This window comes from Bufo gargarizans, chromosome 6 (assembly GCF_014858855.1).
Source record: "Bufo gargarizans isolate SCDJY-AF-19 chromosome 6, ASM1485885v1, whole genome shotgun sequence".
Lineage (NCBI taxonomy): Eukaryota > Metazoa > Chordata > Amphibia > Anura > Bufonidae > Bufo > Bufo gargarizans.
The window spans coordinates 344725712-344747625 of NC_058085.1; the positions used below are offsets into that span (position 1 = coordinate 344725712).

A 21914-nucleotide genomic window follows, 5' to 3' on the forward strand; every position below is an offset into this window, starting at 1 on the left:
TATTTACTTTTTACTATTCTGTATGTGATTTCTCTGTTTTATCCTATATTTAATCACTTATTAAATATATTTATTCACTAAGCCTGCGTAAGTTTATTCATTCTCAAATGTTTTGAATTTACGTTACATTACACATTTCTAGAATCTTTAATGTGTGTCTTTTCTTCTACAGTTTTTGCGACCCTGTTGATTTGCAACAAAACATTTGATGGTTCTGTGATTACGCCACAATATCTTAGCTATTTCAAGAGCGCTGCATCCCTCTGAAAGACTTATTTTGTGACTTTTCAGAGCAAGTTAAATCTCTTTTTTTAAACAAGCTGCTTAATAATTATGCACACCTTGGTATAGCGTCTTATTCTCCTTAGGCCTCACCCTCCCACATTACACACACATATATCATCTCATATGCTTCAACCCAATAAGCATTCAAGTTTATACAGCTTGGAGTTTTAAAATATGCATAAAAATGACGACATGGTCAAAATACTCTCATTTGCCTAATAATTGTGCACACAGCGTATATCCCATCTATCTCCCATCTCTCTTGTACAGTCAGGTATTACCTTCTCCATACTGTCAACGGTGCATGAAACCCCATGTAGAACAAGGTCTAGTTCAGATCGGTAACGGGCCTTGTAGTCCACAAACTGCACAACGCCTCTATCTGGCCAGTTCTGAGGGGGGCGCTTCTGAGTCATCCACTCTGCCTGATAGATGAACATAGCAAAAAAGCAGACTATATACAGTGCTACAGAGAAAACATTACCAGTTCCACTATATCGTTACTATAGATAACTGATACATGAGAAATGTACTATATACATTATATGTCTAGGTCATGCTGTGAAACCGCAGGACGTATAACTAATCATATAATGAATCTCATAAACGGCATGTCCATCTGACCTATCACATAGTTAGCAACAAAATGTGGGACTTTTAAGCCCTGCCCCGAGCCCACCCTAAAATCCCCACCCACAATCTACCCACTCCCTTTGCGTCCTGGGCACAGCCCCTACCGTTTCCCAGGACTGCTGCCATCACAGAGCACTTTCTGATGTTTTCCCTGTAATCTACATGAACCCTGAGACATCTCTTGAAGGTACTGGGCCCTAATGCAGAATCCAAGAGGACCCAAAAGGGGACCGCATGTACCACATGCCATTTAGAATGCGGATGTCTAATTATGTGATAGATCCCCTCAAGGACTAGGGCCTGGGTGTGACTGCTACCTCTGCACCCATATAGCTTCAAGCCACTTGAGTGTGGTTCAGTGTGGTCACCATTGAGGGAGGAAGTAGCTAACTTCTCCTCAGTTTGAAGGATAACTGCAAGAAGAGAGGTAAGAAAGTAGGTTACGAGAAATAAGACTTCAAGGTAACCTATGTGACTGACTTTATCCACAGGTCTATGGCGTTGGCCGATGCCCTCAAAACTTACTTCATTCTCTGCTTTAATGTACTCATCCACACGCTCAACAGCTACAATATTGGTCTCCAGCTCTGAAGTCATCCGCACCAACCAGTTCAGTGTCTGTGTGATCTGTACAATAAGAAAGCACCTTAAATAAAATATGGGATTACTGGTTTAATGTATGGAGTATGTACAATACAGAGGTGCAGAAAGAAGCTCCTGGTAGCTTAAATTGACCGTAATCCCCTCATCCCCTCTCTAAAGAGTGGAAAACGAGTCCAAGGATCAGGAGTCGGGACATGATCTTTCGCTCCCCCTTTCTGAACAACTCTTGTGTTTGAATAGTTAATAAATCCATATATTTATTTATTATAGGATGTACTAGAGGGCACTACATGGGAGAAATTGGTTTCCAAGGAAGAAATTTGCAAATCACAGGAGGGCAGAGGCTGATTGATGTAAGGCAGGATCTGGTGTGCTGTGTGCGTCAAACAGAACAGAGTAAGTGTGCTGCGGAGCCTCAAGTCAGTGCGAGAAGCAAAAAAGCAGGTACCAGTGATGTGTATGCAGAGGAGTACAGCAGAAAGCAGTAGGCAGGTGGTCGTATTGATAGTATCGTTAACTAAGACATCTGATACTATGTTGTCATAATTATTACCACCATGGTGTATGAAGAACTGCACAGGCTGTTTAAAGGAGTCATACACCTGGCACCCCCCCCCCCCCCTCCCCGTGAAATATCGCAGCTGTGCTGCATATTTGGCGAGGCAAAAAAAAAACAAAAACACACACAGTTTCTACAACATAAAAAAATGTGGGGGGTTCAGTCAGCACAACCCTGTATGCAGGTGCACATTGCTATGGCGAAATACACATGCTTGGCGTGCATGCTGTACCTGCGCTCCCTGGACTTTGTGTGGCTGTCATGGCCCATAACAGGTAGGAACTAGTGTTAGGGACCACTCATAGAGGCAACCTTGACGTGGTGAGTGGCTTATTACGCTTTGGCCAAAATGTACACCAATGCCTTATTCAACATCCAGCATAAAGGCAGGGCAGAGTGCTGGTTGCAGAGTGCCATTGCATTTGTGTTTGAGTTTCTACAACATGCCTGCATTTATTGTGCATCTTCTTCCAGCAAAGGGAAACCCCACATAAAAAACGGAATGACAATTACAGAATAGAGTTACATTAAAAGGGTTGTCCGAGCTTTTACTAATAATGACTTGTCCTCAGCATAGGTCATCATCAATATCAGATCGGCAGGGGTCCGACACCCAGCACCCCCACCGAGCAGCTGTATGCGGAGACTGTGCATGCAGTGCGTACATGCCATCTCCCTTCTCTTTTCCTGTCCGCTGCTGCTGTCCCATAGACATACAGCGGAGAGCAGGAAGAGAGAAGGGAGACGGTACGTGCGCACCGCGTGAGCCGTCTACTCATAAACTGATCGGCGGGGGTGCCGGATGTTAGTCCCGTCCCCCCCCGATCAGATATTGATGACCTATGGATAGGTCATCAGTATGAAACTCTCGGAAAACCTTTTTAAAGGTAATTCAAGTCTGCTGATGTGTTTTCCCTTTGCTGGAAGAACAATGCAGCATAAATGCAGGTATATTGTTGCAAAAAACACATGCATTTGTGGCTTCACCCTTAGAGAAAATTGTGATCTACACCTGTTCCACATTAGTTATGTTACTAAAGAGTTAGGCCTCATGCACACGACCGCTTTTTTTTTAAGGTCCGCAAAAACGGGGTCCGTAATCCGTGACCGTTTTTTCGTCCGTGCATCTTCCTTGTTTTTTGGAGGATCCACGGACATGAAAAATGAAAAAGTCAAGTTTGCCATTGAAATGATAGGAAAAAACGGACACGGATTACAATCTTGTGTGCATTCGTGATTTTTCACGGACCCATTGACTTGAATGGGTCCGTGAACCGTTGGCCGTCAAAAAAATAGGACAGGTCATATTTTTTTCACGGCCAGGAAACACGGATCACGGATGCGGCTGCCAAACGGTGCAATGGGTCCGCGAAAAAAAAAAAAATAGAACACGGCACAATGGCCACGGATGCACACAACGGTCGTGTGCATGAGGCCTTAATAGAATACCTCCATAGCTGCATAGCCATGCAGTGTCATAGTCATGCTGTGTGGCAATACCCTTACTGAAATGTTTGTGTTGTAACCCTTTAAAGAGTCACGCAGCAATAGGTAAAAGATTTGGCAACCTCAGCCAGTCCCACCAATCTTTCTGGCTCACACTGACTCACATTGAGTGCTGACGAAATGGATAGTCCAACAGTCCCACCGTCTATTGTGCCACGGGCTAACACAGCGAAGAGAGCAGCAAAGAACACCGTCAGGTTCCCGACAAATTCAAGACGAATGGCCAGCCACCTGCAGACACATCACATAATAGGGAGATTACTAGAGATTCCTCCTGATGATCAATTTGCGTACCCTATGGATTTATTACCTGTTCGAGACAATCCAGGAGTAAACGCTCTTCTGGTTGATATCTAGGTTGTCTTCATTGTGCTGGATGAATCTCTGTTGATGTCCATAAGCTCGGATGACTGACAGACCAGAGACCGTCTCCCCAAAGTGAGAGTAGATGGGTGACCTGGTGACTGAATCTAGACGTCTCAGCTGACGTGAGGTAGTGACATAAAACCTCTACAGAGAAGAATGACAATTTAATTAAGGTTCATGTGACTATAGGAGTAATCTGGGTAAACTGTAAAATACACATTGTTGGGCCAAATGCAGGACTTCAGGGAGAGGTTAAATTGTGCATACCCACAACCACCACTAGGGGGAACTTAAGAGCTTACTGTATTATTGAGTTCAATTAATGAAGAGCATGCAGTAAGCTCTTCAGTTCCCTCTAGTGGTGCCTGCAGCCAGCCAGAACTTTACCATTTCACTCCGTGTCTATCTAGGGGATTTGGAGCTCTGGATGAAAAACAATTAGTTCTAGACCTCATAATTAGAGTATTAAGCACAAAAAAAAAAATTCATAAAACTATTTGAAACAACTAGTAGGACACTGAACACAGTACCTAGTTGAACTGTGAAAATAGGACCTCAGTTACATACCATGGAGAGTGAAAAACAGAACAAAATGCTTACCTGGACAAAATAATAAAAAATGGCCAGTGGTATAATGACGGCGGCAAATATTGGTGTGGCCAAGCAGATAATAAGCAGAGTGAAGATCACTCCCAAGAAGCAATCAAGCCAGTTACGGAAAGACATGGGAATGGTTTCATCCACAGTGAAGATGTCCTACAGGCAAATAACATTGTGGTGAGATGATATGGTCCTTCAGTTTGGCAAGTTTTATGGAGGAATACCAGGTAACCTGAAGCTCTAGGACCCTAATGTAAAGTCATGGAACTGTCACCATAGCTGCCACCCATTGGGTCATGTGCCATCATTATGAACAATGATCCAAGGTGAAGCTGTTTAAAACTTAAAAAAATAAAAAATAAAATGAATATCGTCTAGGTATCACTACTACCATAATACACTAAGGCTGAATATATATGCAAACAGGGTGCACAGGTGACACCCACCACCTTGCACAATTTACTAACAACTTTAGTCCTAACCTTATCCTGTTGGTACTGGTACTCGTATGCACTGGTGTAACTATAGTGGTCGCAGTTGCGACCAGGCCCCTAAGCCAGGGGGGCCCAGAGGGAGGCCAGGTGAATGCAGCGCTGGTCCTGAGAAGAGAAGACAGCCAGGACAGGGAGAGTGGCCCCAGGAAAGGTAAGTTACTTTATTATTTCACAATCTGATCTGAGGTCTGATATGGAGGTCTAATGGGAGGTCTGGAGAGGTCCAATGGGGGTCGGATTGGAGGTCTGGAGGTCTAATCGGGGTCTGATTGGGGATATGGGGGGTCTGGAGGTCTAGAGGTCTAATGGGGGTCTGGAGGTCTGGTCTGAGGTCTGATATGTGGGTCTAGAGGTCTGGAGGTATAACTGGGGGGTCTGGAGGTCTAATGGGGGTCTGATATGGGGGTCTGGAGGTCTAATGGGGGTCAGATATGAGGGTCTGGAGGTCTGAAATGGGGGTCTGGTCTGAGGTCTGATATGTGGGTCTGGAAGTCTAATGGGGGTCTTATCTGAGGTCTGATATTGGGTCGGGGTCTTACATGGAGTTCTAATGGGGGTCTGATCTGAGGTTTAAAACTGGGATCTTATATGGTGTATGACAGAGGTCTAAAGGGGGTTTGGTCTGAGATGGGGGATCTCATTTAGGGTTTTATATGGGGGTCTGATCTGAAAGGAAGGGGGGATTTTTTTGTACTAGCACACAATATAAAGGAGTGTTTTTGTACTGACGCACTGTGTAGTACAAGTATTTTCAGGGGGACTGTTTCTGCAGGAATGTATTGGGGAGCACAGTGGACACAGTATTGGGGGTGGGAGGATGAGGTGTTGAGAAGGTGGGAGGATGATGGAAAAGTAGGAAAATAATATGTCTGTTTGTTAAACTCTGCAGAGATGAGGCACGGCTGAAAGAAGTCACCATGGCGGTCTGGTCTAACAGGGGAAGAAGAGGAAAGAGAATATCTACATCAGAGAAGAGAAGTCACTGGATGTAAGAGGTATATTGCACTGTATGACCCTGTATGTTCTGTAGAACTGTATATTCTGAGGATAGGTCATCACTAGTAAAAAGAGGACAATCCCTTTAACAGTAGGACTGGAAGGAAGGTGTTAGGTTGAGAATTTGGCATGGGGGGGGGGGGGCCGTTTCAATATTTGCCTCGGGCAGAGGAAAAGTTAGATGCACCAATGCAGAGTGAAGGGGGGGCCCCAAGCGGAACTCTTGCACCAGGGCCCATGAGCCTTTAGCTACGCTCTTGCTCGTATGGCCCCTGATTCATTGGTGACCTGCTTGGTTACAGTGTTCAATGGTTGAAGGGACGATTACTGACCCTAATGAGCCCTGATGGGTTACTATAATCAGGCATTGGGATTCAGCCAGTTCCCTCAGGTTGTCCAGATCCAGTTGTTAAAATTACAATCGGATCAGAGAACAGTGTTACCAGCTGAATCCCGATCTGGCGGCCCGAGCTAAGGCAATACCATAAAGTTCATGTGAAAACCCTGCTGACTAGTCCGAGAGGATAGTCACTACACTGTATCAAAGGACTTCCAACTTATAGGTTAATTCTGGAACAACTCTATTAATGAAAATGGATGGAACTGACCTTGGCAAACCTGTTGACAATGCGCCCAGTTGGAGTGGTGTCAAAGAACTGCATAGGAACGTGCAGGATATTTTGAAGTAGTTGTGAATGGAGGAGCCGTGATGCACGTACTGTACCGGCAGCAACCAGAAAAGCACCGAGGAACACAAAAATACCTAAAAAATACATATACCACCCATTAGTACCTACATAGCACAAAATATTACAACAGAAAGCCTGGACTAAGGATTGTCTCACTAGCGACAAACCCTTTCAGTAAGCAGCAATGATCAGGTTCTCAGCAGCTCCAACAAACAGCTGAATTTGCAGAGGAGGATTGCAGTTGCCCTAAAAATGAATGGCTGGCTATGTAATACATGGACGGATCAAGTCCACCATTGCAAGACATTTGCATTCTGCTTCATAGAGGAGTCCGAGCAGGTACCCCTGTATGACGTCCATATACACAGAAGATTCTTGAAAGATCAACCCTTTTAAACAGTGAGATTTTTACAAATAAAGAAAATGAAAAAAACAACAACTTTACCTTGTGACACCCCCAGGGCTCCATACACCCCGACCCGCATGTCTCTCTGTGAAGTTGGATAGCTCTGATTAAAATAAGTCATAGCGTCTGATGTCCAGTCACTGACCCAAATGTTCTGTCCGACAAAGGCCACGTTCTGTAAAATGTAGGTCCCCAATATCCAGGAAGAGTAAACCCATCCCACTGCATGAAGATACTTCAGATACAGCGAGAATTTCACCTGCAAAAAGATAGTGGGTGAGATTTATCAAAGCTAGAGCAGGAGGAAATAAGCAGTAGTCGTCCACAGCAACCAGATTTTAAGTTTTAACCTGATTGGTTGGACTTTATCTTGGACAAGTTACACTGGACCACCACCAAAATATGATTAACAGTCCAATCACTGATAAGGAACAGGGGAATCACAAGTAATTTCCCGTTTACCTTACTCTTCAGTTGAAGCATCGGAACACCAGGCGCCTCCTGCTGACACATCTGGTTCTCTCACTTCCTGTCCAGACTCGACACACCGGAAAAGCCAGGAAAGACCCGCACAGCCAATCACCAGCTTTAAATGTGAACTACCAGTGATTGGACCGCTCTTTGCATTTTATGTTGATCCAGAACAGGAAGTGAAGAGCAGCGCAAGAATGGCAACATCAGAACATTGGCGAGGATGATTGTCCTTTCTTCTATAATTAAAAGTCTCTCTGAGCCCATTGCCACCGATTTTATTTGGCTGGAAAACCCCTGTAACTCTGTGGTCTTCATCTCTGATCCAACCTAGAGGTCCTGTGACTAGAAATCTGATGCTGCTCCACCACTGCAACCTCTTGCTACTTCTCTGCTGTTGATGTGCACCTTTCTGCCACACATAGTCCTCCTGTGCTCTTGGACATAAAAACCAAAAACACAATGCCATCCAGCATCAGCACTACCATCCTGGTCTCTGTAAAACTCCCCCCCCCTCCTCCCAAGAACAAACCGTCGCACTGTACATTCTGCTACAAGGGAAGCATTATTTGTGAGGCAGCACTCGGCTGGCAGTAGTATTTATTGGTGCACTGCTTGAACTACACTCTACTGGCAGTGTTAATGAGGTCATGTGGTTGATCTGAGGCTGTGCCTGTACTTCTGGCCAATGTATCTTCCAAACGTTGATTGCTGTAGGTAAGCACTGTGTAACTGATAACACAATACACAACATATGCAAATGTTTACAACACAGGGGCAGCACAATACGGGTAAAGTCCATATGCACCTTTCCAGTCTCCACTGTCTCCTTTTCAATAAGCTGTTGTCCTTTTGCTATTTTCTTCTCATCTTCTCCCTTGTTCTTTGCTACGTCCTTCAGTGACCTCCTTAAAGTGCCATTCATACTGAAAGACAGGTAGTTACCAATATGTTAGAAATCAAAGTATACATTAGATGTGGTGCTGAATACAGTAATATCTTACAATAACCATACTGTAGGTCATTATGTGTCCTAAATCAGCCAGACTCACCTGCCAAGTTTCCGCCTGTGTAGACTGTTCTCTCTCTTAAGTGTCCTCGTTACAATGTCTTCTGCTACTTCTGCAGCTTGATCTGTTGGATCTTCACCATCATCATCTTCATCATTGAGAAGCACTGCAAAAGAATGAGAAAACCAGATCATGACCATGTAGGATGAGCATTGAGCAAGTATAACTTCAGCTTCATTATCCCTACTACTCCCTGTGTATGCCTCCTGATATCCGTTCCAACCCCAGTTTATGGTCCGATGTAATCATCTGTAAAATCAGACCATGTAAGGAAGGATATGAAAAATCACTTCTAATTCTGACTTTCTGGATTAGCTCTGTTGTTGATACTTATGACTGGAAAAACTACCTAGTCATTCCCATAGAGTTGCATTTAAACTCTATACAAGTCTATGACAGACAAAGTATAAGAATGTTTCTGTTAAGCTGTGCTTCTCCACTCCACCCCTCCCGCTAGAATGTTCTAGTTCGGAAAGAAACTGTATAAAAAGGGTAGCAGTCAGAGCCCCTAGTTGTCTGTAAACAGAGACCAGTTCTTAGTAAGAGACTCTGCCAGACTGCACTAGTGACCAGAAGATGATGCTCAAATGGGGATACTCTGCCACAGACCGTGGGTCACCAGACCTTTGGCCAGGGTACCAGCCCTTTGAGAGAGAGAGAGGGACAGTCAGCTCAGGCTTTTACTCAGCATGACCTTCTTACCCGGAGAAGACTGGAGAGGCCAGCTCAGTGCATTGCCTGTATTGTTTTGCACTTAATTTCCTCCGGTAAAGAAGCACACTGGTTCACTGCAGACCCTGACTCTCTGGACTTATTTCCCATTGGGGTGCACCACGCCTTACCATTCCTTACAGAGAGCAGCAACACATGGTGATACCTCGATGGTGTCCGGACCCATTGTATCATTGGGGCCACCCCAAACCCGGCCACTGCATGTGCCATCAGCCATCTTGGGCACAGATTGGCTGACTGGAGAATAAGTGGTTTGGAGAACTGCCCTCTGGGCGCTGGCAATAGATTACTATAACTAATACTCAGCTGTTTTGCAACAGTTTTCCTGTTCTAGAGCAATCCCACCAAGAATGCGTGCAACCATGAAGTATACCACTTAAAGTAGCAGTAAGATTATTATGCCTCTATGTGACAAAAATAAATCCAGAAAGCTGCCAGCCACCCCTCGTTCCATACATGATTTAGATTGACTTTACCTGTAGGCTCTGACTCCTTGGTATTGTCTTGCTTAGCGTACGTTCTGAGGAACTCTGCAAAAGCTCCATTGTTTGCCAGTAATGTTTTATATGAGCCGGTCTCAGTAATGCTGCCATTCACTAACACCACAATCTCATCGGTGTGTTTCAGAAAGCTTACACCATGAGTGACCAGGATGCGGGTCTGTGAAAAGAGGAGGCGCAATAAGCATAAAAACATGCAAAATATAGAAAAATGTCACATCAGAGGATTAAGCATAAGAATGAGGAAGAAAGAAGAATGATGAAGACGTTTTTTTATCTCACTGACCTCAATGAAGCACGTCAGCTGATTCTTAAAGATTGACGTTTTCATTTGAATATTAGTTTACATCACAGAATAGAGCTGTATTGTCTTCAGTTTACCTTGTTTTTTAGTAATCCATTGGGGCCAACCACCTTCTCGAATATATGTTTCCCCACGTGAGCGTCAACAGCAGAGAGAGGGTCATCAAGGATGTAGATGTCCGTATTCTGATATACTGCCCGAGCCAGGCTCACCCGCTGCTTCTGTCCTCCACTCAGGTTTATTCCCTATAGGACATACATGGAAAAATGGTAATGGAATAGAAAAATATTGATCAAAACATGAAACTACCTGGGGTGGAAGCTTGGCAGCGGAGCAGAACATACATGTCTGTGTGAGCTCTGCAAGGGCTAAGTGGAAGCGAGCTTCAAACTCTTTATTTCTGAAAGCAAAATGGGCAAAACCATCAGTCCAGAGACACCCCAGAACTTCAGAGGACAAACTATAAACCATGGAGAAATTTAAGAAATGGACAAATTTGTTAAAAAGAGAACCCTGGCCGTGAAGACGGGAAACAAGATGGTGTCTGGTAGAGAATCCCCGCTGCGAACAGAACAAACAGTATTCTGCAGACTTAGACGGAGACCACAATAGTGACGCAAAATCACATCAAAGCCTCCCAGTATCCAGAGCCTTCATAAGAGATGTTTTAGGTGAAGCATTAGCCCCTTTGAAACAAGACCTACAGGACATAAAGAAAGATCTTAAACAGGTTGGTGAAAGGGTGGAATCACTTGAGGCGGGCTACGAGGCGGTAGTTTTATTCAACAGGAGAAATAATCTTAGCATTAAGGACCTTCCGGAGTCCATACTACCAGACTCCATTATGGCGTCGGTGCTGGAGTTATTTGCCGCACTACAAGGCCCAGAGGCGCCAGACGATCTTACCATGGACCAGGCCCACAGGGCGCTACGCCTGCTACCCAAACCGCAGGAGCTGCCTAGAGACGTTATTTGTAGGAGGGTCAGCTTCTAGACCAAAGAGAAATTACTGAAAGTAGCTAGAGACAAACAGCCCATTACTTTTTCTGGGACTACCATCTCTCTGTGCCAAGATCTATCACCCATGACTCTGCAAAAACGCAGGGCTCTGAAGCCTCTCTTGGAAGTACTGAGACAAACTCATAACTTACCACTGGCTTCATCCTTTTGGACTGCTCATGAATGCCCCTGGACGCAAAATGGTTGTCCAGTCCCCAGCTGATCTACCACGAGTTTATAATACCCTGGATGTCGCGGCTCTGGACATTCCGGACTGGAACAATGTGAAGAACCTCACAGACCTGTCGGCTATACCTGTGATTCCTGCCTGGACACCCAGTACCACTTCGAAATCTCAGCGCCAGAAAAGGAAATTGGAAAAGATGACTCCACGGAGACTACATACTGAACCTAAGTGATATGTTCCTATCTTTTTGTTCTATACCTCCATCTCTGTCTATCTTAAATTTTATTTTCCTTACTGCGGCTACAAAAAGAGGCCTTTCAAGAGCCCTGAAATCCAGAAGTGGCCCCTATAGGGCCATTATTTGTGATTGGGTCGCACCTTTAGTTTAATTATACCTTTATCCTGGTATGTTAAATGACTATACCAAGCTCTTAGGCCCTAGAGATGTGAGAATTTCACCCCATTTTGTTTCTATATGCTCGTTTCCCACTAGATACTCCATACTTTTGTACAAACTCGACCCCCCAATAACTACCTCTACCTAGGAGAGATAATGTTTTTCTCATATATAGATGTTCAACTATATCTGTTAACTTGTTTGACACCCTATATGTTTTTGCTCCCTTTAAATCCCTTTTTTTTCACCTGGCTGTTTCCCAATTATGCGGAGATAACAAGCAGTTTCACTTGTCTTGTTCTGGTCTCCCATGGCTGCCATCAAGGTGTGTTCCTTTAATGTAAGAGGGCTGAAAGGAACAACCAAACAAAGCCAAATATATCACCAATTGCGCAAGCACCAGGTGAGTGCACTACTACAATAAACCCACTTTAGAGCTGGTCATGTACCGCGTCTGACCCATCTCCTGCACAATCAATGGTTCCACAGTACGTCACTCTCCTCTGCATCTAGAGGAGTGTCTATAGATTTACATGAGAACTTTTCCGCTGGAGGTGCGTTCAACTCTTGCAGAACCAGAAGAGAGATCTCTTTATAAAGGGGATAATAGGGAGACAGACATTGACCTATGGGAATATTTACGCCCCCAATACCTCTTCCTGGATTTGTAGTACACTTCGCTTGTTTCGAGAGTTTGCTGAGGAGGTGGTGGTTCTGGGGGGGGGGGGGGGGAGATCTAAACTTAACCCTGGACCCCCTTTTACATTCCTCTACTGGTGCCTCGGCTATCTCTCGCCTTACGGGTTAAGGCTTCTATAGCATCTCTAGAACTCAGACATCTGGAGAACCCTCCACCCCACTAGTAAGGACTGCACATTTTACTCCGAGGCACATCGCTCATACCAGAGCCTAGACAATTTATTTGTACCATATCAATTGGCAGCTTACTGCTTTCGGACCACGCTCCAGTGTTTCTAGACTTCACACCTAAACAATTTCAGACACCCATGAGCAACTGGAGGCTGAATGAGACATTACTAGACATAGTAACATAGTATATAAGGCCGGAAAAATACATCTGTCCATTCAGTTCAGCCTGTTATCCTGCAAGTTGATCCAGAGGAAGGCAAAAAAAAACAAAACCCTGTGAGGTAGAAGCCAATTTTCCCCACTTAAGGGGGAAAAAAAATTCCTTCCTGACTCCAATCAGGCATCAGAATAACTCCCTAGATCAACGACCCCTCTCTAGTAGCTGTAACATGAAATATTAGTACACTCCAGAAATACATCCAGGATCCGCACAAAACGCGAGTGTGAAATCTCTTGGTCCCTAGTTTGGCTGCTTTTATTAGTTTTCTTTTACATATTCTATTTTCTTTCCTTATAGTTTTTCAGTGCTCCCTCACTGCCCTCCTGTTTTAGTGATTTAAATACTTTATTTTTGTCATTTATTGCTTTCTTTACAGTTCTATTTATCCACATTGTTTTTTGCTTGTTCCTTAAAGAGGACCTTTCATGGGTCAGAACATTGTAAGATAACTATCTGGACATTTAGAGTGGTGCCCAGGGATCTCACTGCACTTACTATTATCCCTGGGCGTCGTTCTGTTCGCCCGCTGTGGCCCTGTTACCTTCTCCCACGCTGTATGGTAATTGCTACTATCAAGTAAACCAGGGAGGAGTCTGCCCTGTTTCTCCCTGGGCGTTCCTTCTCCCTGGCTGTAGCACTGTCCAATCGCAGCACAGAGCTCATAGCCTGGGAGGTCCTCTTTGACCTTTGATTCCCATAAAGGTATGTACCTCTCACAATTAGATTTTAGGATTATTTTAAAAATATCCCATTTTGTGGCGGTATTTTTATATTTGAGGACTTTGTCCCAGTTAGTTAGGCCTATGGCCTCTCTTAGTTGGCTAAGTTTAGCTTTTTTGAAGTTTGGTATTTTTGTTCCTCCCTAAAGAAACTCTTTTGAATGACAATTGGAAGGTTATTACTTTATGGTCACTATTTCCCAGGTGTCCCCCAACCTGCACATCTGTTGTTCTGTCAGGTCTATTGGTTAATACTAAGTCCAGTATCGCCGTCCCTCTAGTCGGGTCCTAAACCAGTTGGGAAAGGTAATTGTCTTTGGTTGTTGCTAAGAACTCGTTTCCTTTATGACAGGCATGCTTAACCTGCGGCCCTCCAGCTGTTGCAAAACTACAACTCCCAGCATGCCTGAACAGCCTACAGCTATCAGCATACAGTAGGGCATTGTGGGAGTTGTAGTTTTACAATAGCTGGAGGGCCGCAGGTTGAGCATGCCTGCTTAATGAGATGTACAGGTTTCAGTTTCCCAGTCTATATCTGGGTAGTTGAAGTCCCCCATAATAACCTACCTCATTATGATTTGCCGGCTCGTCTATCTCGTTTAGTAGCAGATTTTCTGTGGACTCTGGTATATTAGGTGGTTTATAATAAACTCATATTAGTAATTTATTATTGTTTTTGCCTCCATGTAGCTCTACCCACAGTGACTCCACATGTTCACGTCCCTCACTTATATCTTCTCAGACTGTGGGCTTTAGACAGGACTTTACATAAAGGGAGACCCTTCCCTCTCCGGTTTTGGCGATACTTTCTAGACAGACTGTAACCCTGTACATTAACCGTCCAGTCATAGCTATCATCCAGCCATGTCTCAGTTATTCCCACTATGTCATAGTCCTCCTCACACATCACTAATTCCAGTTCCCCAGTTTTATTAGTCAGGCTTCTGCCATTATTATACATACAAGTAAGAGGTTTATGTATATTTTTTTACCCTACACCTTTCCTTCTGAGCCGTTTTAGTGCCTCCTTCCATTCCTCCCATAGTCCCACTACATTGCCCCCGGTCTCTAGCTGCACTATCTTCCCATCCTATAACGTAATTATCCTCCCCCAGTCCCTAGTTTAAACACCTCCAACCTTGTAGCCATCTTGTCCCCCAATACAGCTGACCCTTCCCCACTGAGGTGCAGCCCATCCCTACAGAGCCTGTAGCCGACAGAGAAGTAGGCCCAGTTCTCCAGGAACCCAAACCCCTCCTTCCTACACCAGTTCTTGAGCCACTTGTTAACCTCCCTAATCTCCCGCTGTCCTTTCTTGTGTCGCTCGTGGTACAGATAGTATTTTGGAAAACACTGCCTTTGTGGTCCTTGCCCTAAGCTTTTGACCTAAATCCCTAAAATCATTTTTAAGGACTCTCCACCTTCCTCTAACTTTGTCATTGGTTCCTATATGGACCATGACTGCTGAATCTTCTCCAGCCCCTCCCGGCAATCTGTCAACCCGATCCGCGGTGTTTCGAACTCAAGCGCCAGGAAGACAACACACCGTTCCACGATCCCGGTCTTTGTGACAGATCGCCCTATCTGTACCCCTAATAATTGAGTCTCCCACTACCAGCACCTGTCTGGTCTGTCGTGCTCTCCTGGTCCCCTGCTTATTAGAGCCGACATTCCCCTGACTGGCAGAGGAAGGGTCCGGCTTCAGCAGTGCTCTGCCTGAGCTGAATCAATATTACACTGGTGTATACCCTGCACACGTAGAGGCACTTATTATTGTATTTTACATTTAGTCGTGAGACTACTAATTGCCTACTCTTGACATGCGCATTTTCTGTTTTGTGATTTTTATTTTGTAAAAATTTACTTTTATTAGGTTTAAATTTAATAAATGGTGAAAACTTATAACTAACCTACTTAAATTAATTTAAAACTCTCTACAGTGGACCTTTGCGGTGCTGTACTAGATATATTCATCTACTGTCAGCCGTTTGGCTGTAGTAACTGTGGCTTTGATTAGCTAGCTATTTGTTTTTCTATCTGCTAGAATAGATGCTTTGTGTCTGCTAATTTGTAGCAGTTGCTTGCTACATTGCCAGCAGGCTGTTCAGTATTGGTCCCTCTTGGCACTGTGTTGTGACATTCTGATTTATAGTTAGTGGTAGTGCATGTGCTGCGCTAACTGCCTGCTACCTGTCTAATTACTTTGTTTCGTTCTGTTCATAATCTGATGGCAGCACAGTCCTTTGCTATGCTGCCTTCTAATGGCCGCGTAGTCACTTGCTGTACTACCTACTCGCTAGCTAGCACACTTTATCTCGGTCCACTGTAGCCTAAAATCTTAAACGCTGCCCCCCGACATGTTTCGCCATAAACATGGCGTCCTCAGGGGATCGGGCAGTCTATGCGGAGAATGGCGTTGCCGGGTGTATTTGAAACCTCCTACTAGTGTGACGCGATACTCTTCCAGCGAATAGCATTGCTCCTTATTGAGCTTATCCCCATTGTTTGTTTGGTGATTTTTGATAGGCTATTCGTTTCGCCTAGTTCTGACGTCAATATTAACGCGATCTTACTCGGATCTCGCGCATGTCTCCATACTTAGAACTTTGGCTGGTTCCGATCTGTTGGCTGGTCTGCAGATACCGAGAACAGTATGGTTTTATTCCTTTATTAGTTTGAATAGTTAATATTGTGCTGTTATCATTAATTAGCTGGTCAGGCTAATCCTTTAATGCTTTTAGAATCTATGAGATTAACACGACAAGGTACTGCGCATGTCTCTGCACTTAGAAATTTTTCTGTGCTTCTTACTTCTCTGCGCATGTTTCTATACTTAGATGTTTTTGCCTTTTTGTTTTTACTCTTCCTTCTTTTTGCGCATGTCTCAGCACTTAGATAATTTTTGCTTCCTCTTATCTTTTTGTTGGAAATGGTATATGTGATGCCTTCTTTCTGTTGTTATTTGTTTGGCACTTATTCTAGTGCTCGACTGGTTTGCCTAGATTTTATTTGAATATTCTATTTTAATATTCTTACCTGTATGATTGTTACGTATTATTATTTTCATTGTTTTCTATATAAATTTTAATTATATTTTATTTGTTATTTCTCTTGTTTGTCTTACAGATTCTGTTGGCATTTTCCAGATCTATTGAAAGGTAATATACCTAATATGATTCCTTTTTTATTAGAGTATTTGTTTTGATTATTATTTCTCGTTTATCTTGCAGGTCAGTCCACACCAGCGGATCTATAGGGAGGTAATATGCTTAATATGAACTCTTTTATGTGTTCAAATTTTGGAATTTTTATTTATTTTATTTTTCGCCACTTTCTCTGTCATTTTATTCAAGGAGGTCAGATATCATTTATTTCATTTGGATTTTTTTTTCCCCTTTTTTCCTATTGAGTTTTGTTGTACTAATTTTTACAGGAAAGATGCATAAGTGAAACCTTCATTTAGGCCTTGGGGTGAAAGACTTTTGAGTCTATATATCCAACGGGTTTCTTCCTGCTGTAATTTTTTGTCTATATCACCCTGTCTCGGGCCAGGTTTAATTTTGGTTATCCCCCATATTTTCAGACTATCACTTTTGCCGCCATGTTCTGCTTGTATGTGTCTAGAGAGTGTGGTGTCTGTTTTTAGGTTAATGTCACTCAGATGTTTTGATATTCTTCTCCGGAATGCTTGTACAGTTTTACCTACATAAATTTTGGGGCAGCTGCATTGTATCGCATACACCACTCCTGTTTTTTTACAATTTATGTATTGGGTAATTTTATACTTCTTATGAATTCAATAAATGGTGGTCTTAACAGGAGGGGCTATCAAAGCCTCCCTGGTATACTGCTCAAAAATGCAAACAAAAGAACTCAAGGGGCAGTAGACTAAATAAAACTTTACTTTTAATACATCAGGAGATAAAAAAGCCCCTACTAGACAAACAACGATTAAGACGTGCCCGGTGGGTATTAAACACCGAACAAAATTGTCACTGGTAGGACAGGCAGGAAGGGGGTAATTAACGGGCGGCGGAAACGTAGACAGAGACCACTAGCCCTAGTACCTCCCTGCTTGACCTGTGACACCCTATAAGTATCCGAGTGACGGGGTCCAAAAAACCCCGCAAGGGGTGGCCCAGACAGGAACTCTAGTTCCTAAATAAAATTCCCTGGTAAGCCCTATTAGAACAGTGCCAGAAAAAATAGGTGGAGTTCCCACTTTGGGATACTGAAGGGTACAAGTGAACACAATGCAATAAAGAAAAAAAGGGTATAACACCACCTGGATGTCTAGAAGTCAGAGTGGGTGCATACCTATATAGTCCCGACGCGTTTCTTCAGTTTAGAGCCCCAAGATTCTTCAGGGGACACGGGGCTGCGTGTTCATGTAAGTCAGATCTTGACTACGCCTATGGACAAAGACATGTACATCTAAAAATATGTCACTATAGCAATAGTCAGATAGACAGAAGTGAACCTCCCCCATTGTCTGTGTCAGATCAAGGAGAGGTATAGAACTTACTTCGTTTGCGGCTGCGGTCGAGAGTGGCTGTTAGCGCACTATGTGGCAAGACCCAGTGTGGTGGTGTCTGCTGGAGTTGTGACCGGCACTGGTGGGGTGAAAAACGCCGCATTATGAGGCTAGAGGGCCAGGTGGAGCGCATCAGTCGGAACTAATGGACTTCCGGCATGTGCGCTCCTTGATGACGCTACTGTATGGCGTCCTGAGGTCGCGATCACGTGGGCGGAAGTGACGTTTCCTGCACCTGCGCCTCTCTCATGCGTACCATGGAGCTTGTGTGGAGCGCACGGCCGGCGCCATATTCAGACGTCATCCGGCCGCGCCGCACCACCCATGCACATGTCAGAGATGCGGTCACATGATCGAGGCCAAGCCTCGGTCACACGGGCGCAGTGATTCCTCTTTATGGCCAGACTGCTGTGCATATCCACGATAGTGCAGTCGGCCATTTCTACAGTAAGACAAAGTATCCTGTCTTATTATCTCCTACACTAAGCAGGGTACTTATAGATTAAGCCTTGAAAAATGGATGATTCCCCATTTAACCAAATGTGGGAACCTACACCCATCCCAGCTATGGAAGGTGAGGGGGGGGGGGAATCAAAAAAAGGGGGGGGGGGAGAGACGCATTGCTCGCTGGTCCTAGATGCGACCCCAGCATTTCCCTAAATATCCTCCGCCTCCTCACGCGTAATTGACAGTTGTGTCAAGATCACGCGTGTACAAGACCAAAGAAAGAGGTTAAAAGTAAGAATAAGTGGCCACAGGGCCCACACAGAAAATGGAGTAAATTACAGAAAGCAGCCGAAATTCAACTGTTCATTAAGTCCATTGGGGGCTACTGTATTCAGTGTATATGTCCACCAACACTCCCTTTGGAGGATGGACCTGTTCCAGTCCCCCCCACGGGTCGGTTTGGCAACATGTTCGATTCCCATAAAACTAATCGATGTTATGCGTCCCTCATGGACCGTCTGCACATGACGCGCTACGGGGGTATCCCTGTTGTTGCGAATATCGCCTTGGTGCTCCCCCATGCGTTTCCGCAGCTCCCTGACTGTCTTGCCTACATAACGCAGGCCGCACACACATGTGATCAGATAGATCACACCCGTAGTGCGGCAGTTCAGGAAGCTTTTAATATGGTAGATGGTGTCCTTGGGTTCACCAATGAAAGTTTTCCCCTGTATCAGGTGTACACAGAAGCTGCAACGGCCACATCTATGGCAACCCGTCAGGGATCTGTCTAACCACGTCTGTTGCTTGCTCGCCGTGGTGAAGTGGCTGTGCACCAATCTATCTCTCAGATTGTTACCCCTCCTAAAAGTGAGGGAAACTGAGGGATCCAGAACTTCAGCCAGGTCTGGGTCCATAAGTAATGTGTCCCAGTGGCGTGTCAATATACCTCTCACCTGTGACGCAGCCGCGTCAAAAGTACCTACCACCCGGACAGTACTCTGAGACCCGCGCTCTCTACTCTTTGCTGGATGGAGAAGTGCAGTTCGTGCACGAGTCCTGGTTCTCTCATAGGCCAGTCTGAGGGTCCTATCCGGATACCCCCTCTCCTGGAACCTAGACCTGAGGTCGCGGGCCTGATGTTCAAAATCCGCGTCCTCAGAGCAATTGCGCTTGAGTCTCAGGTACTGTCCGGTGGGTATCCCTCTCTTAAGTGGGACAGGATGACAGCTGTCCCACCTAAGGAGGGAGTTCGTAGAAGTAGGTTTCCTATAGATGGATGTGTTGAGGCCGCCCTTGTCGTTCCTCCTGATGACTACATCCAGAAACGGAAGGCAGTCCTTCACAATGACCGATGTGAACCTAAGGTTGAAATTATTGATATTCAGTTCACTAATCAATTTGTTAAAATCGCTCTCTGGTCCGCTCCACAACAGAAAAATATCGTCAATGTAGCGAGACCAGAGAGCGATATGACCCGTGAACCACCTTGGCGGGTCACTGAACACCACCGATTCTTCCCACCAGCCCAGGAGCAGGTTGGCGTAAGATGGGGCACATGAACTGCCCATCGCCGTGCCCCTGAGCTGGTGGTAGACGCGGCCATCGAACATGAAGACATTGTTAGACAACACGAATTCCAGGAGCTCCAAGGTAAAGCCGTTGTGTTGAGAAAATTGTTGCCCCCTTGTACTCAAATAGTGACTGGAGGCCTCCAACCCTCGTCCATGTGGGATCGATGAGTAGAGGGCCTCCACGTCAATGGAGGCTAGGAACCAGTGTGGTTCTATACAAATGTCCTCAAGTTTCCCTAGCAAATCGCCAGTGTCTCTCACATAGGATGGCAGGGCCACCACAAAAGGACGCAGTACCCTGTCCACGTATATCCCGCAGTTCTGTGATATACTGCCGATGCCCGAGACAATCGGGCGGCCTTTCATAGGTGTTGTTTCTTTATGCACTTTTGGCAAACAGTAAAAGGTCGCCATAATCGGGTAGAGGGGGTACAGGAAGTCATATTCCTCGTCACTAATGAGATGGATGTCTTTGGCCCTTGTCAAGATCCTTTTCAGGGTTCCTCGCAAGCTGTCCATAGGACTGCTTCGAAGGATCTCATATCCCGTCCCGTCTGACAAGATGGACAGACACATGTCACGATATGCGGACGTATCCATTATGACAGTGTTACCCCCCTTGTCAGACGGTTTGATAACAATGTTATTGTCATCCTCAAGGTCCCTGATGGCCTTTCTCTCTTTTTTGTTACAGTTGAACCTCAACGGAACTGGCTGTATATTGGCAAGCTCTGCAATAGTGTGTTGGAGGAACACGTCCACGCAGGACACTTCCCCCATGGGGGGCATTTTTACACTTTTGTTTTTAAGAGATGTGAATGGACCCAGACCTTCTGCGTTCAGAGATGGTTGATCAAGATTAAATAATATACGAACGTCTTTTAGAATTTCTACGGGGACACCAAGTTCGCGGCTTTCCCTTTTATCTCTCAATTTGTGGAACTTATGCCATCTCAATCTGCGGGCAAATAGATTTAAGTCCCTAGTCCACCGAAATATGTCAAACTTGTTGGTGGGGACGAATGAAAGTCCACGTCCCAACAGACTGAGTTCGGTCGGGGAAAGAGTGCGGGAAGAAAGGTTTATAATTCGTTTATCTAGCAGGGCCTGGTCTACCCTACCTATTTCTCGATGTACTTGCTCCTTAGGGGATAATGTGACCCCTGGTCTAAAAAAGAAACAGAAGAACCCGATGCAGCTGTGTTTGGAGTTTGGGAGGAATATTGTGGGCCTTGTCGTGCCCGATTACCCCGTCCCCTGGACCTATATGCACCCCGTCCACGTCCCCTGCCCTTCGGGTTTCTCTCTTTCTCTGTATCGGAGAGTTCTGTATCCGTGGAGGAGATGTCTGTGTTCTGTGACGTGGGTGGGTTGGTTAGAAATTGGTAAGCTTTATTATCTCGGAAGTCCTGGGAATCTCTGCTAAACTGTCGGTGTTTGCGGTCTTTTAGATGAAATTGATACCGCTCCACCGTATTCTGCAGTTGGGCCTCTTTAGCAGAGAACTCCGGTTCCGATTGGAATTTCTTTGTGATGTCAATCTGTTCTTTTAATCCCGCCTCCGCCCGCTCCAGAACCACTCTCTCTTCGTCCACCAGCAGTTGCATAAACCGTAAAGAACTGGCAGTGGCCTCCTTTTCCCACTTTTTTAAGAACTCTGGGTTCCTAATGCGGTGTGCAGGGGATAGGGTAATACGAAGTCCTCTGGGCACTATCCCCTGTTTGATATAGTGCTCCAAGCCCTGCACCTCCC

General features: G+C 44.9%; 1 pseudogene; it reads right to left on the bottom strand.

The window, feature by feature from the left end:
* The window catches only part of LOC122941135, an 83737-nt pseudogene that overhangs the window by 15164 nt on the left and 46659 nt on the right, over positions 1–21914 (bottom strand).